Below are 17645 nucleotides of genomic sequence, written 5' to 3' on the forward strand. Positions count from 1 at the left end.
GCAGAGAACAAGCAAGGCAGCCGCACAGTGGTCTGATCATCAAAGAGCAAGAGACAAGAAAGGCGAGGCTTGTCGAGCCATTTATCTCTCAACCCTTCAATTAATCCCACATGTGTTTATCAGCCAAGTTGGCACAATAAACTAACTTCCTCACTCCCTGTATGGAAAAAGTAAACTATCTTTTATCATTCTACATGTTTATACTTAAAACCATCATTAGGACAGTGAACCAGTTGTTAAGTTATATGAATCCCACAGGTCCTTTGTACCACTGACCTTGTAGTTAGCAGCCATCATTTACCTCACAATGATCAGGGAACTTTAAAAGTCATGCTAGCGAAGAACACACCAACCTGTGTGATCACGTGGTTCTGAAAGGATCAGTTATCAGGCATCAAAGAACAAAAAATCATATCATTGGGTGCAAACCTCCATGATACGATCGCTGAGGACAAGTGGGTGCATAAGAAAATGTGGCGATGAAAGCTGATGGTGCCCAGCTATCAAAAGAGATAGTGTCTGGTGTCTTAAAGGCTTGAAGGTGAACAAGCAGCCATCTAGCTCAGAAGCAACAAAGCCCACATTGAAGAAGCACACCAGCTTGTGTGATCATGAGGTGTCGAAGGGATCAGGTATAAGGCATCATTAAAAAAAATCTTACCATAGTGAATGAAGGGGCAAGTGCAGAGTGGACACCCAAAGCCCATTTGTCGGTCACTGGAGATCCCCTCACAGAGGGGTCTAGAGGAGGAGATGAGTCAGTCAGGGTGCAATGTAGCACCGATGAAGAATACAGCTTTCTTCCAGTTCCTAAATGTTTCCTTCCCCCACTCCTCACCCCCACTACCATGTTCCTAATTCTACCTTGCACGTCTGGATAGGGCAGAGGATGTACACTGGTGCAGATAGGGGCTGGAGGCACAGGGAATCCAGAGTGGATGATACCTTCAGGACCAGGGGTGTGAGAGGCGATACTGGGAGGGTAGACGGTGAGTGGGTTGGAAAGAGGGAACCAATTACAAGGGTCTACATGTGACCTCCTCCCTGGAGGACAGACAACAGAAAAGGGGGTGAAGGGCGATGATGGATAGGGCAAGATATGACAAAATAATAATTTATAAATTATTAAGGGCTCATGAGGGAGGGGGGAGCGGGGAGGGAGGGGAAAAAGAGGACTTAATCAAAGGGCTTAAGTGGAGAGCAAATGCTTTGAAAATGATTAGGGAAAAGAATGTACATATTTGCTTTATACAGTTGATGTATGTATGGATTATTATAAGAGTTGTATGATTCCCTAATAAAATGTTTAAAAAAAGAAATGTGATATTCTCTCAATGAAAAGGAGAAAAATAAATTAAAAAAAGAAAAAAAAGTCATGCTAGCTATTGGGAATACTTTTAAGAATAAGATAATTTCCTTTTCCTTAAGAATTAAGAACAGCTAAGAAGATAAGCATGAACTGAAATACAATAAGTCAATGGCAGAATAATCAATGCACCAGATCGTCTGTTAGCACAGAACATGGTGACATTTTGTAGATCAGAGGATAGGAAAGGCTTCAGAGATGGTATTTGTTCTATATTTTGATGACTCAGAAGTTGTCTAAGTATAAAAGAAGATAAATAGTCATGGCTGAAGGATGACTCAGAAAATTTGTTGAAATGAATATTAGTGATATTGAATATTTCCATATTTAAGAGTTCATTTTCTTTGCCTGATTGAAAAATATAATTATATAAATACTTTTAACATATGTTTTGCACACTATGTGCTAGAGGTGAAAATATGACTTCAAATATAGTCTAATTTCAAGTTTTGGACAATTTATTGATTTGTTAGACTTCAAGCATATATTATGAAAGTATCTCTTAATTACAGAAAAAAATTGTCTCTATTTCCTACTGGATTTTCTTTTCTTTTATAATCTTTCCTATTAATTATTTATTATACCACACATTTTTATAACCAAGATATTTAAATACTATGCATCAATGCTTTCTTCAATTTGGGCTTTATATTTAGAGAGTTTTACCCAATTAAAAGGTACATAAAATTATATCTACATTTTTGTTTTCTTTTTCTTTTTTCCTTTTTAATAAAAGGATCGTTAAACATTCATGCAATTTAGAAAATAAAAGCAGAAAAAATATTTATAACCCAAATACATGAACTGTTGAAAGCATGCTTGTAAGTAACACACGAGTTAAAAAATATATCTCAAAAGTTTTTAAAGTATTTTAAAGAAATGAAAACAGAACTTAGCAATATTTAGGGGATGCAACAACAATAGTATTTGGAGGGAAATTAATTACATTGAATTAATATGTTAGAAAAGAAGAAAGTTCTATAACCAATAATCTAAGCTTCCATCTGAGGAATGACATATTTCAGACCAATATTTTTCATTAACATAATTTTTAATCCTAAAAAAATAAGATCCAATTCATAAGTGTATAGAAACTATTATATACATCAACAATATGTGATTTTATCAAATATTAGAAATAGTTTCGTGATGGAAAATCACTTTATACAATCTACTTGATCAACAGACAAAAGAATAATATAAATTAATAGCTAGAGAAAAAATTGATAAAATTCAGTGACATTGAAATCTCACAGTAAACTAGTAATCACCAAATTCACTGCCATTGAGTGGATAATAACTAAGTATGATCCTATAGGACAGAGTACTACTGCTTCTTTGGGTTTCCAAGACTTTAAATCTTTCTGAGAGAAGACAGCAGGTTTTAACCCCTAAACATGCTGTTAGCCTCTCAATGTATAATCCCCTAAAACCACTTAAATTATGGGCACTCAACCTGAGAAATGTGCATGTCAGGATTCTATCCTTTCACCATACTGAGTCAAGAGAAACTATAAAATCTGTGAATAACATGATCCTTACCTAGAATCTTTCTCCCTTTAGATTAGGGACAAGGTAAGAATACCAATCTAACCATTTCAATGCAATATTTTACTGAAATTCCTAGGACGTAGGATAAATTGCTAGTAGTAAGAGGAAAAAGAAAATATCAAGTATAGACTAAGGAAAATAAAACTATCTTCCTGGATATTTAGCTCTTCCTGTACATGTCTTCATGGTGAAGTCATGAAATATTTGTCATTTTGCATCATCTTTCTATGACTTATCATAAGCACCATGTTGTGAAGATTCATCAATGTGATAGTAAGTACAATAACAATTTATTTTTTATGGATGAATAATATTCTATTCCCTGTATATAACAAAAGCCCCAAACCAAATAATGAAACCAATTGCCATAGAATTGATTCCAACTCATTGAAACATTATAAATGGCTTTCTAGGCTTTGAAAATATTTATGGAAGCACAGTCTCATTTTTCTCCCCTTTTGAGTGGTTGCTGAAAGTGAACTTCTGTGTTGACATAGTAGTTAGCAACAGTGCCATGTTTTATTTATTCATTCATCTATTGATGACAATTTAGGTTATTTTCATCTATTGGGTATTCTGAATAATGATGCAATGAACATTTAAAAAAATCTTAGAAGCCTCATTTTATTTATTTAGTTTTGAACTAATCATAAATTATCAGAATTTGTATTAATTATAAATGGGAGTTCTAGCAGTTATTGTAAGAATCCATAATTCAGTTAGATCAAATATAATTTTGTAATAGCTAATACCATTAGTTTCAAAATATTTTATTTCTTCTTGAGCTCTTTAATTATAAGCTCCCTGTTATCCCCTCCCCCACCTAACCACAGGAACCCTAATTATTATATTATATGTTATTATTATTTGCCTTGTCTTACACCATCCGCTGTATCCATTCCCCTACAATTCTCATATTTCGTCCCCTTGAGTAGGGTCATGCAGTCATCATTACTATCAGCTCCCCTTCCTCCTCTTCGCCCCCCTTGCTGTACCCTCAGGGAATCATTACTCCCATTACTGTTTCTGAAGGTTTACCTATCTTGGCTTTCATGCATCAAATGTTCTTAATTATACAAATGAAAACACCAAGGTCTTAACAAGATTAAAGAGGTAAAACAAAGACCATAATTGTAAGGGGAGTAAATATTAAAGAACTAGTGTGTACTTATGTGTTTCATCAGTGCTATTACCGTTCCCTAGATTTATCATCTCTTTCATGTGGCCCTTCTGTAAGGGCCTGTCCAAATATCTTACAGGTGGGTTTTGGGTCTCCACATTGTCCACACTCATTCACGTTAACTTCACATTAATTGGATTGCTTGTTTTAAAACTTCTGATACCTAGCCCCATTGACCGTTATGATCACACAGGCTGGTGTTCTTCTTCCATGTGGACTTTATTGCTTCCCTGCTAGATGAGCACTTGATTAACTTGAAGTTTTTAAGACTCCAGATGCTATATCTTTTCATTGTTGGACGCCATCAACTTTCCCCACTACATTTGCTTATGGGCTCATTTTGTCTTTAGCAATCGTGTCAGGAAGGTATCAAACAGTGCCACATTATTATAACAAACCATTCTTGTACTGAGGTCAGATTTAAGTAGAGGCCCAAAGTCCATCTTGTTCCTTGTTCTATTTGCATGTATATACATACATAGACAAATAAACCTATCTTTGCATATTTATATAATTACATATATACATATCTATATTTATACCTAAATATGTAAGTTTTACTTTTTTCTGCTTTCCTCTTTTTCTTTTGTTTCTTTCCTCCTGTCCCATGATCATATGTCCCCATCATTCACTTCCCAGTAATTCTTCTTGAATACATGTCCATTGATCAAGCATGACCAGGAATGCTATATCCTCCTCAGAGTCAATTTTAAAACATTTGCTATTCCGTTGTCCCTGTTGTTTTTGGCTAACTGCTCACCTCCCCCCCACCACCCTCTGCCCCCCCTCCCCCCCTACATTCCTCACCCCGCCATTAGAACCATCAGTCCCTTTTTTATCTCCTTGGGATGGATTATTATGCCTATCTTATATATATAGACACCAAAAGAAAAGAAAGACCATACAAACAGCTCCAAGCCTAACTGTTATCCTGACTCAGAGAAGATGGGTATCCCTCTGTTAAATAGTGAGCACGACCTGTTATAATCCATCAGCTTAATCTTCTTTTCTTCCAGGGTTCCATATACCAGGACTCACCTAACAGCACTTACACCTTTTTATTCCTCAGAATTCATGGCCGAATTCCGACTCGGGCAGCAACACTTGGAACCTCATCTGAACGGGTTGGGGGTACTCACAAGGATTCCACACTGAAAGGTCTAAAGGTATAATGGGGAGGGGATGGAGACACTAGACCGCTCTATCCCTGACTGCACTGAATACTCAAGTAGCAGAATGTTTGAGTCAATGAATTTTTATTTAATAATTTTGTTTATATGTGTATTTAAAAAGAATTTTATTGGCATATACTTCACATAGCATACACTTTAATAATTCAGTCACATTAAGAAGATTTGTGCAACACTCACCACAATCAATTTGGGGAGATTTTCATCTTGTACTCATTATTGTTTGTTTCCCATTTCCCCTCATCCTCCCCTGCCATTCCGCTGACAATTATCAATCCAGTTACTGTCTCTAAAGATCTGCCTATCCTGGATTTCATATATAGTATATCAGATAAACCACAAACAAGAAGCAAACAAACAAACCACAATGACTAAACAAAACATAGAATAGAAAACAGAAAAGATTAAAAACGGAAATGTTTAAATGGGACACAAAATATTACATTTCAACCTAACTATATCTACCATAGTCAAGTTTACAATGCTCTTGGGTAGCATAGAGAAATGTCATGTCATAAGAAACAATTGTTCTTAGATTGGGGCTACAATGAAGTGTGAGCCCAATGTCTCCTCATATGTCTGATGTTGATCATTTTCTATGGTTTAGCTGGTTCACTTAGGAGACATCATTTTATGATAGAGAACATTATCAATCATCCCTCTGGGGCATAAGGTATTTTGATTGATAACATTAATTTAGCCAATGGTATAGAGTTTAAAGTACTGTTAAGAAAATTGCACAGTATTGACCATCTTCAGGCTGCAAAATATGAACAGTTGACTTGTAAAGATTAAATTCTGAGGAGACTGGATACTATTTACAAGAACACTGGTAGTTGGTGGTGGGGCAAAACTCTCAATAACGCTCATTCACAAATACAGAATCATGCTTGTCATATTAATACATGTCACAAGAAAGCAAGGAGTAAATTAAAATAGTAAATATATGGTAGCTCTGGATCCCCATTCATCGGACATCCTCATAGCAAGAGAGCACCAATTCCATAACCTTGGGATGACAGTCATCTGCTGCTTCTCACGAAAGAACATTTCAGCCATAAGTTCATGGGCGAGTGTCACTTCCTTCAAACTGCTGCGGGAGAGTTTGAGGTAAAGGCCAGTTTCACTGAGTGGGGTTTCCACACTGAATCTGTCTTTGTGCCTCTGAAAGATGTGTGTTGTATGGCTCTCAATAGGTCCGTCTAAAGTCCAAGCAGTCTATAGTACATGGCTTGGGTCACAAAGGATTGGATGACAACTCGGTCAAAAGTGTCCACTTAGCAACTGGGTCAAAAGTGTCCATTTAGAAACATAGTACTGGGAATATTCTCTCCTTGTGCTCTATATGCATATTCTTTAGTGTTTGTTCCCACTGGGAGGTTGCTCCTAGTTTACCCACCAACAGAAATGAAACAGCCGTCTCTGAGCCATACATCACTCCTCTCCACATCTTGACTTGCATTTAGAGTAAGGTTCGCTTCTAACTTTTGTAGAGGTGTCTATTACTTTGAATTGAACTTAGCACAGTGCTGTGTGGCAGCAAATATACCCGCGCATCACTTATTGACATGGTTAGTCTTATGTGAAAATGGGGGTGACCTATCAGACCAGCATACAGAGATAGCAATGTCATTATGTAGCTGCTAGCCACTGAGCATCATGGCCTAGGCAACCTGGCACATAACCTTAATCATTATTTCATTGCCTCACACCTGAGCTTGCATCACTGAGAGATATAATTTACTAATGGGCAAAATAATAGGCTAGTAGATGTTTTTACTGTTGCCATCCATGTGAAATGTAGGATAAAGTCATACAGAGGTGATAAGTGAGGAGTAGGTGGATTCCTAAATATTCACTTTTTTTCAGATATTTTATATAAATATATACAGCAGTCCAATGCAACTTAAAAATGAAACCCTTACCCTAATCTATTATTATAGACTCATGATTTTCAAGCAGAAGCTATATTTTCAAAAGTTAGGATCTTTCCATGGATAAATTTAATCATATTAGAAATATTAAATATGTCATACTAGTCACTTGTTCCTTTTATTGAAATCATTTGAGTACCCATTTGATAACTTCTATTTATATCAAATATTTTAGAATAAAATAACTTCAGGCATTTGTTAATGATATTCTGTGTATTTTATATAAATCAATGACTTTTTCTTAAACTGAATCTTACACAATATATGCTCTATTTGTATAATAAGTCATTCATCACACATTAAATATAATAAACTACTGCACAGGAAAATAAGATGATACAACATTGATTTATTCACTTTAATATAAAAGTCTTATTCTTACTACTTCAAATATATAGAAACAAAGAATATGATTTATGCAATTTATGATTGAATGTGGTCTCCCTTTTCATCCATAAGTAACTTAAAACATAAATTGAAATGAGACAACTCTGAGTTCATATGACAACAAAAACACTCAAGTGATAAATACAAATTTTAAGAAAAGTTAAAATAAAATTTTAGGTAAAGCAATTTTACTGATACTTTGAATTTCTCACTGTCGTAGATTACACTGTACTCTAAAAAAGAGACTATATTCCTTATTTGATTCCATATGCAGGAAGTTTATTTTTAAATATATGTAATTGAGTATGGTACTGGTATTTTAAAATGAAACTTTCCATTTTTTAATATACATTTTGCACAAAAGATTTCCTAATGGTAGTCATGCTGAATAAACTACATTTTACACTGCCTCTGCCTGCCAAATTCTTAACAAATCAGCAAAATGGTTACACAGAATTGAAAATAAAGAAATGAGAATATTCGCAAGAAAAGCCACTACATAAAGTTCAAAGGAGCAATCAGTTAAGAAATTAGAAGCAGTTGCATTCTCTATGTTGATGACTTAACAATGAGATAATTTATTTAATTTCAAATGGCTTAGAGATTTTCTATTGAAAGAGTAGGAAAGGATACAGCCAGGGTTTCTCTTTTTAGACATTAGTTTCATGCTGGTCAGGTTATTCAATAGAACAAGAGAAGCATACAAAAGGAAAGTCTCAGTATTCTAATTATACAAAAATATAATGTTATAATATACAGTAATCTGGTAATGTTATGAAAGTACTATAGTATGCTGTTTTAAGAGCACAGATTCAAATGTGATTATCTGCCTAGGCTCATATTTGAGCCATTTTCCTATATTGCATGCTAGTCCTCATTTTGTAATACAGTGTGATCTCCTCCATTGTGTGTGTGTGTGTGTTTGTAAATCCAGGATTCTATGTATCAATGCGGCAAGAACGGTTAAAGAGGACAAGGTTATGTTTGAGGCAGGCTTAAGTTGGGTGCTCTCAGGTCACCACCCTTATTCAAATCCCCCACCTAGCTTGAATCCCATTTTTTATCTTACAAGAAAAAGAAAAGGATCAAGCAGAGAATGGGGACCTAATACCATGAAGAGGACACAGGAGTGGAGTGTGTCTTGCAGAGCCAGGGTACTAACCCTGTTCACTTCCTAGACCTAGAAGACACAGCTCTGTAATAATACTAGAAAATGCTAGAGACGGTGAAAAGCAGAAGCAGCAGAGGAACAGCAGCTGCACACACAGCAGAGTCAGAAGGGCAGCAGAATATGTTTTGTGAATACTGTAAGAGAGTTGAATATTTTTGAGCTGAGACTTACTGTGGGAGTGTAGTTCCTACACGAGCTTGTTGATAGAGATATAGAGCTTCGTAACATTTGCTTTAACAGGGCCTAGATAGCTTTGGGCATGGTTTGGTTGAAGGAAAATATTTTGTCTCTTTAAAAAGAAATTGATCTAAAGATTCTTGGACATAGATTGAACCTGGATAAGAGAGTTGAAAAATAGCACTAATAAACTAAAACAAGTACATCTAACGAACACTTACAAATACTATCATAGAAATCCTTTTATTTTAAAGTAAATCTACAACATTTGAGAAATGTCTCTTTTTAATTTTTCAAAAAATGTGTACCATACAGATCACATTCTCTCACAACTCAGTATATTGGAAGTCATGATAAAATATAGCAACAACAATACAACCTCATCAAGTTTCTTGCCTTAAGAATATAAACTACAGAATGTTTCATAAAATATGTCACTTTAGAATTGCATAATGTCTTGCAATTTTAGTCATAAGAAATGCTTACTTTTAAAAAATCTAAAGATCATGATTAAATATTTGGGGAAAATTGTTAAGGGATATGAAAATATATTTTCATTCCAACAACATTTTATATCAAGCCAAATATTTAAAAATTAGCAAAATATAAATATTTTAGAAACAATCAATTATGGGTATAGTTAGATAAAACACATGGCATATAACCAGTGACTTGCTAAAAAAGAGATTTTGCTCTACTAAAGTTTATAGCAGTTCAGAATATATTGTAAATAGCTGCTAATTGAAAATAAAAACTATTAATATTTTCTGACTGATAATTTGAAGTGAGCATCATTCAAGGAATAGGACTTCTAATTGAGAACATAAACACTGGCTTTTATAACTATGAACATTTATTTTGAAATGTTAATTTTTTAATGAAAAGTATTTCATTTTAAAAATTAAGAATAAATCAGTCTCACATCTGTTCTGTATAAGAGACAGCAATATCCCAAAGGTCAAATTCATTAGTTCAACCAAGATTTATTGGGCATTTACTTTGTGCTAAGCATCTTTCTAGGCACTGGGAATACAGTGGTAAAAAAGTCAGATTTGTTTTTCTGGAACTTAGATTCCAGTGGGAGAGACAGATATTATGTATGTAATTAAACTGACATATTAAGAATCAACTGTGATAAAGTTCGAGAAAGACAATGAGCTGCATTTTCTGATAAAGCAGGGTAAGGATAAATGAAAACGTTTCTACAGAGGGCAGTCAGAAAAGGCCTCTGGATAGATGATACTAAAATTGAGACCTGGAAAACTCGAATTGTATAGTGATCTCAGGAAATTGTTTCATAAAGAGGAAAGAACATTTACTAAGACCCTAAGCAGCTTTGTATGTTTGTGCAACTAGCCAAAGATAAACATTCCTGTCATAGGTAATGATACAAATTTAGAAAAACAAACGGGTCCTGTACTACTGTATAAACGAGTGGGTGTCACGGAGCCCTGATGGCCTGGTGGCTATGCACTGAGCTGCCGACACCTCTCTTCCTGCATATAGTTCCCTTCTCATAAACCTATCAAGGCACTGCGCTCCTGCTCCAGACGTGCACTGTGAGTTCAAATTGATTTGATAGCAGTGAGTTTGAAGGGGGGTTTTGTTTTAGTTGATGTCCAATTTATCGCAGCCATATTGACCTTGTGTGTCAGAGAAGTGTATTGCAAAATTTTCAACGGTAGGTTTTTGGAAAATAGACCATCTGCTAAGTTATCCCTATGTATATTTTAGAGATTCAAACAACCACCATTTCAGATGGCAGCCAAGCACGTACTTGTTTGCACTACCTACATATTGCCTTTGGAATGAGCACAAATATGTATCTTTTCCATTCAGTTGGCCAAGTAGCTGTTTTCCAAATTTCCTGGCATTGAGTTCTTGCAGTACTTCCTTGGTTTGTCGAAATGTATCAATTGGTATTCCACCAATTCCTAGAACCTTGCTTTTAGCTAATGCTTTCAGGCAACTTGAACTTCTTCCTTTAGGACCACTGGTTCTTGCTCCTATGCTACCTCTTGAAATGAATGAATGCCAAAAAATTCATTTTTGGTTCTGCATAGTTCAATATTTTATGCACATGATCTTTCTTTCTTCTAGTTAGTTCAGTTTAAGATATGCTGAGTGTACCCCCCCACCCCACTTTATTTATTTGTGCGTTTGTTTGTTTGTCTTCTTTTCTAACACTGGGCCTTTTCCCATTTCATTATACTATTTGACAATGCCTTCCCGAGTTGTGCTTTGAAATTTTCTGTTCTGTTCTTTGATTTCATCATTTCTTCGTGGACCTTAGCTACTCTACAGTTAAGAGCAAGTTTCTGAGTTCCTCTGACAATAAGTCTGAATCTTTTATTTTTTTGACTTTTTTAGTAGCCTTTTGCTTACTTCATGAATGTTGATCTTGATGTCCTACCACAGCTCATCAGGTTTTATTCCATTAGTGTTCAGTGTGTGAAACCTATTCTTGAGGTGTTTTCAAAGTTCAGGTGAGTCATATTCAAGGTCATACTTGGGTTCTCATTAGCTTGCTTAAATTTCTTCAGCTTCATCCTAAAGTTATAGATAGACAATTCATGGTCTGTTCTACAGTTAGCCTCTGGACTGCTTTTAGCTGCTGATATTGCGCTTCTTCATCTTCTCTTCCACAGATGTAGTGAATTTGATTTCTGTATATTCCATTTGGAAAAGACCAGGTGTATAGACACCAATAGTGTTGGTGGGGGGAAAAAGGTACTTGCAATGAAGTCCTTGTTCTTGCAAAATTCTACCATGTGATCTGTAGATTCATTTCTATCACCGAGCCCACATTTTCCAATTATGGCTCCTTCCTCTGTTTTATACCTTTTGCATTCCAATCACCCATTGTGATAGTCTGGGTAGACTAGAGAAACAAATCTATGGAGATTCATGTGAATAAGAAAGAGGTTTACGTACAAGAGCAATTGAATGTTAAGAAAGCATCCCAGTCCGGTCCAATATTATCCCATATGTCTGATACCAATCTGTAGAGTCTTCTTCAGACTCACAAAACACATGCAATGATGCTGAATGCAGGAGGATCTCAGGTCATTAGATTGGAAGTCTTGTGGATCCAGTGGCATTGTAAGCATCTCATAACTGGCAGGGGTCTTGACTTGGCTTCTCCGGTTCCAGAGGTTTGGTTACATCAGAATAGGTTCATTTGGCTTCTCCAGATCCCAGAGCGTAGCGCCATGTGTCTTGTTAGTAGAGCATCTCCTAATTGCCTATTTGGTCAATTTCAGACTAAAGAACTTGGTAGAGTTCTTCAATTTATTCATCACTAATTTTAGGAATCTTGGATCCACGATCAATGTTCATGGAAACAATAGTCAACAGATCAAATGACCCATAAATTTGAGTAAATATGCATCACATGACTGCTATAAGTGTTAAATAGCAAAGATATTACTTTGAGGACTAAGGTGCACCTCACTCAAGCTATGGTATTTTTAATGGCCTCATACACATATAAGAGTTAGACAGTGCATAGGGAAGATCAAAGAAGAATCAATGCATTTCAATTGTGATCCTGGTGAATAATTAATAGTACCATGGACTGCTCAAATAAAAAGATGATCTGTCTTAGAAGAAGTATAGTTGTGTGCTCCTTAGACGCAAGGATGGTGACAGTTTGTCTTGCAGACTTTGGATTGGTTGTCAGCAAAGATCAGTTCCTGGAGAAGGACAACGTGTTTGGAAAATTGAAGGGGCAGTGAGAAAGATGATGTCCCTCAACAAAATGGATTGACATGGTGGCTACAACCACTCTGGGGATAGAACAGGATCATGTGGTACTTTGTTTTGTTATACAAAAGTTCACTACGAGTCAGAACCAAATTGATGGCATCTAACATCAATAACAACAGGATCAGCCAAAGATTTTAGGGGTTGTGATGAAAGTTTAGTTGTGCTTTTAAAAAAAATTATTGTGCTTTGAGTGAAAGTTTACAGAGAAAATTCTGATGCATTCAACAACACATTTTCATTTGTGACATTCATTAAAGTACCCACAATGTAATAATACTCTTCCTATTTCCTTCCTCTGTTTACCATTTCCATTCTTCCTTCTGCCCTGTCTTTTGATCTTTCTCTCCAGGGAAGTATTGTCCTTTTGGCGTCAAATAGTTGGTTTTTAATGAGGACTGTGCACAGAGTAGAACTGCCCCTGTGAGTTGGCCAGACTGTAACACTTTAGGTAAGTAGAAGGCCTCATCTTTCTCTTGGGGAGCAGCTAGGAGTTTGGATTGACTTAACTCATGGTGGTTTCGTAACTCAAGAGGCAACCTACTATGCCACTAAAGTTCTTTAAGGACAACTTTTATTTGCCATTTATTACTATGTCAATTTACCTGGTTTTGAAACGATTGAACCAATCCCATTCACAACAACTTCGTCATCACAATCACCTTCACTTGCTGCACATAAAGCTTTTACATCATTGAGCAGGTTTCAAAACCTTTCTTGCACTAAACAAGAAGTGTATGTGCCTGGTCGACCTTATCAAAAATCCTAGAACACATAATTGGGAATGAATCTTTTTAGTATTCCAACAACTAACTGTCTCAACTACTCTTCTCTCTACCCCTTTTGTGCCACAGGGCAGACCCGGGGGCACCTCCCCTCCCCTGCCCAGGCCCTAGAAAGTCATCTGGCCCAACGACTTTCCCTGAGCCTCCAGGAAGAGCCAGGGCTTTTCCTGTAGTTTCCAAGGAGGCTTCTTTGCTTATAGGTACTTGTTTTGTTTTCATTAAGAAAAAAAAACGGTGTAACATTTATGTGGGCTTTTGAACAAGCCCAGACCCCAAATCACAATAATGTATTTTTTAAACCAAAGCATATTTTGAACAAATCTCACACCACAGGGTTGCCAGTCCAAGGCAATCACTGCTTTGTCCTGATATGAAATACTGTGAGCATACACTCAACTCCAGCTGTTCTTATATGCATGCCTCTTCCTCTGCCAGGCACTATCCAAGGAACGCCATAGTCATGACCATAGAGTACTCTCAGGAAGAAGAGCAGTTAGAGGAGGGATTCTCAACCTGTGGGTCGTGACTCCTCTTGGGGGTCAAATGACCCTTTCCCAGGGTTCGGCCAAATCATAACAGAAGCAAAATCACCTTTCTGAAGTAGCAACGAAAATAATTTTATGGTTGGGGGTCACCACAACATGAGGAACTGTATTAAAGGCTCACAGCTTTAGGAAGGTGGAGAACCACGGAGTTAATGTATGGGACGCCAACTGGCAGCCAATGATTCAACCTGGTAATGTACAGGGATCATAAAATGTATGGCCACATGTAAGTTAAGACTAAACTTACAAAACACACATTCTAAGATAGCATCTTTAACAATTTAAGATGGCAATTTGAACCATGAGGCCTCCTTCTAAGCATAGAGCCTGTGCCACCACTCTGCTGACACACCAAGTCAGTCTTGCACCGAGAACATAGGAACCACCCTCTTTGAGTTCCTTCCATTTCTTCCTTTTCACAATCTACCTATATCCATATTTATTCACGCCCTTTTCCCCCTACCATGTGGATTAATATTTCCTTGCAATGTCTAAAATCAATAGTCCTACCCAAATTCCAATTTCCTTCCTTTCCAGTCTTCTAACCAAACTGGACCCATCAGTTATACCATCCTACTCTATCATGTGAAGCCAAGTGAATTGATTTTCTCCTGTGGTTTCTCCTCCTTTTTGTCCTTCAAGGTCAAGTACAAAGGCAAAATGCAGTGCACTCCCTAGTTAAACATTTTCATCTTCCATTCACTTCTCATTCTACCTGAAATCAAAACAATCTGAGTTGTTCCCAAATGACTCCTCTGATTAGGCTCTTACCAAAAACCCCAGTGATACTTATGATGTTAATAAATTATTAAGCAGATCATAAAAATAAGACATATAAAGGAATATATGAGAGAAACTAACAACAATAAAAGCCCATTATCATGATATCAACAAGTCCATTCTGACTCTAAGCAACTCTGTGTTAAAGTCAACCTACTGCTCTAAGGTTTGGGCTATAATCTTCAGAGATGCAGACCATCAGTCCTTTCTCCCGTGACATCATTGTATGAGTTCAAACTGCCAACCTTTAAGTTAGTAGCTGATTGCAAATAGTTTGCACCACTAAGGAACATTCGTGTCCTGAAAACCATGGCAATTATAAACCATAGTTAAAAGTTTCTGGGGAGTCAGTTGCATTTTATGATGTGTCATATTTGGACACCTGAGACACAGATACCAAGATACAATTAGACCCATAAGAGATTAAATTTGAGAATGACTATGAAGGGTAAAAAGAAGAGGGAGAAGGAATGAGCCAAAACCTTCACGCTGAAATGCAGATTTTGCACGTGTGGTAGAAGAGAAAGACGAAGTAGGCTTGAGAGAGGTTCTGGGTGTGAGTGAGAAAGTTTCAGAACGGTTTTCATTTCTGATAAAGTTTTGGTCAGGGCTAATGGGAGGCTTTCAGCAGAGTGTTCACGGAGTCCTACAATAGGCAAACATGGCATTATCTAGGACCTTCATCATGATCAATCTGCAGCTCATAACTTTTCAAAGGAATCATGATCTTGCCTGAATATCACTATTAATCCGACGGTATGTTAGTGAACGATGTCATTTGCAGCAGGTTTTCCTGAAGGGAGAATCCAAGCCATAGTCCACTTGCATTTGCCTTTCTCCAATGCATGTTTGGGGAGCAGATCTTCCATGGTTCTCACTCTCTCGTCCTGATCACATATTTAGAAGAGGAACATTAGTGGGACTAAGTAAAGACCTTTGTTGTTGTTGCTCTTAGGGATGCACGGGTTCCCAACATTTCCCTCCTTCACTATTCATTCTCATTGGCTCTCATTTCAGCTAGCACCACAGGAGCTTTATCCTTTAAGAGTCTGAGCCCCTTGTCATTATATACCTCCCAGATGGAAGTTGCCCCCCCCCAAGTAGTCAGATCCTTTTCACGTTTAAGTCCTTGCAGATGTCCATTGACAGGTCCAATAGCTAAGGGTTAATGAAGAACTCAAACAACAGCTACCATATATCCTTGAATATAAGTCGAACCGAGTATAAGCCGAGGTAGCTAATTATTACCTGAGAAACCAGAAAAAATGATTGACTCGAGTATAAGCTTAGGATGGGACATGCAGGATGTGAATTAACACAGAGACCAGAGGGGAGAGACAGAGCACAGCCACAGATACATCCTTACCAGTTCAGCTGCGGCAAAAGTGAATCACTACGGGTGCTTCTGCGACTTGGAGCCGTCCACGTCATAGGACGGCTCTGATTGGTTAGATGTGAGTAAACAAACATTCAAAGCCCTGCAGTGTCAGCGGGGCTTTGAATGAACAGCAGAGGAACGGCAATCACCTGAGAGATGTTACACCTCACTGGGGTATCACTGACCCGTGGATAAGCCGAACCCCAGTTTTTCGGCAGATTTTTGTGCTGAAAAACTCAGCTTATACACGAGTGTATACGGTACTTCTCGTGCTCCTCCTTGTTTAAAGCAGCCGTACTTGGTCCCGCTCTCAGGGTCAGTGATGCCTGCCAAAACAATGAGTCCTTACTAGTTTACTGCTCAGAACACTAGTATTCCGAAGTGTCTTTGTGGCGGCTGGAACTTACAATCTACTGCCAAACAGCAAACGTATATCCACTTTGGAGACTTCACCGTTGCCGATTCCAGCATTGAAGGGACGGACAGAAAGCACAAATTCCCCCAGGGTTTCACTGAGAGCGGTGGCAAGTGACGCCACTTTCTCCTGCCCGGTGCTTCCCTGTATACTTTCTACTGAGGAAGCAGTGCACACAGAGGTCTCTGTGTAGTGTAAATATGGCATGTGGCTCATTGATGCCCCAACCTTGCAGAGTATCATCTCCGAGTTGTTGCTTATAAATCCTAAGCATCTGAATATCAAGACTCACTTATAGTTTAAATGTAAGTGTGACAATAATATATTAGAAAAAGAACATGTTCACTAAGTATCCAATAACGAAGTCATTATATTAAATAGTTAAGGAGACAAATAACAAAATAATAAATATAACAATGTATAGAAGGGAACTATTTAAAAAATATTTCGGAGTCGTGGTTGATTTGGCTTAGAAAGGCAATAAATATGGATATCAACGTGGCATTAACTATTTAACGATGACGCTAGAAACTTGATGATAATAATAGAATGTGGTATTAAATAAGATGTGAAACAAAGAAGGAACAATGTGCATCAGAGAAAATATAATGAGTTTGATTTGGGACGCATTTGAAGTTTCTGGTGGGAATTTCTAGTAAGTTCTTGTAAATATAACTATGTGTATAAAATACATGCCACGTTTGGAGATACCAATTTCAAAGTTATCTGCACATAAACTATATTTAAAACCTTATTATTGCTAGTGTTCAATTATCTTTTATAGTTATAGAGGATAGATGTAGGGAGAATTCAAACTTCAATATGAACAGAATATTTCTGTTCTACGTGGTTTAAATGTAAGGTTTAGGAAATGGCCAAAGTTAATTGCGGATGAAGTTTAAAGGCAAGTAGAAGATCCATAGGGTAGACAAAAAGTATAATAATTATGAATTGATGTAGGTTGTTTAAAAAGATAATAGGGAATTGATTGCTTGAATTAAGAACTTAGAATAAGAAACAA

The sequence above is a fragment of the Tenrec ecaudatus genome, chromosome X (assembly GCF_050624435.1).
Source record: "Tenrec ecaudatus isolate mTenEca1 chromosome X, mTenEca1.hap1, whole genome shotgun sequence".
NCBI classification, from domain to species: domain Eukaryota; kingdom Metazoa; phylum Chordata; class Mammalia; order Afrosoricida; family Tenrecidae; genus Tenrec; species Tenrec ecaudatus.